The sequence below is a fragment of the Pongo pygmaeus genome, chromosome 7 (assembly GCF_028885625.2).
Source record: "Pongo pygmaeus isolate AG05252 chromosome 7, NHGRI_mPonPyg2-v2.0_pri, whole genome shotgun sequence".
NCBI lineage: Eukaryota > Metazoa > Chordata > Mammalia > Primates > Hominidae > Pongo > Pongo pygmaeus.
In genome coordinates, this window is record NC_072380.2 from 85,373,401 (window position 1) to 85,375,825 (window position 2,425).

Here is a 2,425-nt window from a genome sequence, read left to right on the forward strand (position 1 = left end):
TCCAAGTCTGTCAGCTACCACAAAAATTATAAGTTCTAGGATAAGGTCCCTGATAGTATTATTTTACCAGGCCCAGTTTCTAGAACACAGGTTTTTGGTCTCTTTGTGCACACATTACCTCAGATTATACTTAGGCTTGTAGAGTTGTAGGAAAATTACACACTGATGTCTCTTTAGTTTCAGGTAAAAACATGGCACAAGCAAAACACTCTCAATAATCAAAAAGCATTCCTCTCTTTACACATCTATTTTGTGTAGATATCAACTTGTATTCCAGGAACTATAAATTGTGCCTGTAACTGTGAACACATACATTTTCTCTGTTTAGCTTAATATTCTGGTGGGATCAGCAGGTACTGATGGCAATTTCTATACTTCTTTAAACATAAACATCAATCAGGGTACAGACTGTAAGCATTTTGAAAATGCCATACATTAAGAGACAAGAACTGCTTGAGGAATCACAAATATTTATCCTAAAGCCGGTCTTAAATTCAGCTTTCTTCTGACTTTGACTGTCTGCTGAAATCTGCCCTGCACTCAACATTCTAAGCCCATTCAATTAGAAGCCAGCTCTTCATAATTCCAGGTAGCAGTCCCCCTCATTTTCAAATGCAGAAAAATTCAGACAGAAAAACCAGAGGAATGTTAAGCACTTGAAATTCTATGGCTGATTATATGAGTCTAGGATGGACCTAATGAAGGTTTGGAAAGTGTTCCTGATGGCAGCGTGCTGTGGAGAGCTGCCACCTAGAAACCATGTGACATCAAGGGAGCCCCTGGACTTAGGAACACACTTTTGTCTTTATTCACAAAATCACTCATATGTTTTGGGTTTTGTTAAATAAAAACAGCATATTCTTTATTTTGCATACTTTAGATTCGGAACAAAATGATCAAACAATAAAACCACAATACATAACATCCAATCCTGCTGTCAGAGAAGGGAGGGAATGGGGCCTGAGGCCCTTGTTTCCTGCCTTAGACACAAGGACAAGAGAGGAAAAAACACTAGACATTAGCAGAGGGAGCCATGTAGGACAAGGCACTCAAGGCTGCGGTGAGAACCGTGGGGACATTATATGAAGACCCAAGGTATAAACTCCTAATCTTCTATGCGAGACGCATTTTCATTGCCCTCAAAGCTGGAGAATCTCATCAGGAACTGCAGCACTGGGTTCCTCTGCTGCCACTTCATCCTCGATAGACCTAGCTTGATCCCGCAATCAATCTAGTTGGAGTGAGTTTGGGGATCCTCAAGGAAGAAGCAGCACGGTTTCAAACAGCAGCACCATCAGGTCCTTGACGGCCCTTGCTGTTCCTGTCAGCCTCAGCCTTCTGCTGCAGCTTCTCCACAATGGGGTGGTTGGGGTTGATCTCCAGGTGCTTTTTGGCCATCATGTAGCCCATCGTAGAGTTGTCCCGAAGTGCCTGGGCTTTCATGATCTGCTCCATATTGGCTGTCCAGCCATAGGTGCTGGTCACAATGCAACAGGGTGAAGACACAAGCCTATTGAAGATTGTCACCTTCTTAAACTTTTTATCTAAGATTTTTTTCATGAGCTTGCAGAGGTTCTCAAACTTTGCCTTGCTCTCTTCCATTTTCTTCTGCTACTCATCCTCAGGTAGCTCCAGACTCTCCTTGGTAAATGAGACCAGGCTTTTCCCATCAAACTCCTTGAGCTGCTGCACACAGTACTCATCAATGGACTCGGTCATAGAGACCACCTTGAAGCCCCGCTTCCACACTCGGTCCACAAAAGCAGAGTTGGCCACCTGCTCTTTGCTCTCACCAGAAAATTAGTCATATGATACATCCATGTGTAACTTCATTGTCCAAGGCTGAAATGAAATCATGTGATTTGGATGTTTCCCCTTCAAAATTCACGTGCTGCCAATGGGATAGTATTAAGAGGTGGAGACTTGGCTGGGTGCGGTGGCTCACGTCTGTAATCCCAGCACTTTGGGAGGCCGAGGTGGGTGGATCACGAGTTCAGGAGATTGAGACCATCCTGGCTAACACGGTGAAACCCCGTCTCTACTAAAAATACAAAAAATTAGCCGGGCATGGTGGTGGGCGCCTGTAGTCCCAGCTACTCGGGAGGCTGAGGCAGGAGAATGGCGTGAACCCGGGAGGCGGAGCTTGCGGTGAGCTGAGATCGCGCCACTGCACTCCAGCCTGGGCCACAGAGGAGACTCCGTCTCAAAAAAAAAAAAAAAAAAAAAAAGAGGTAGAGGCTTTAAGAGGTGATGAGGCCATGGGGCTCCTCCCTTGTGAGTGAGATTAGGTGCCCTTATAAAAGAGATTTACAGAGGGAGTTCGTCCCTTTTACCCTTCCACCTTCAGCCATGTGGGGAAACAGCACTCCTCCCATCTGGAGGAGATAAAAATGAGGCACCATCTTGGAAGCAAAGACCAGGCCCT

General features: G+C 45.1%; 1 pseudogene; it reads right to left on the reverse strand.

The window, feature by feature from the left end:
* Positions 1 to 1,105: 1,105 nt before the first annotated feature.
* On the reverse strand, positions 1,106 to 1,797 carry LOC129042096 (putative heat shock protein HSP 90-beta-3; annotated as a pseudogene).
* Between the last annotated feature and the right edge of the window lie 628 nt (positions 1,798 to 2,425).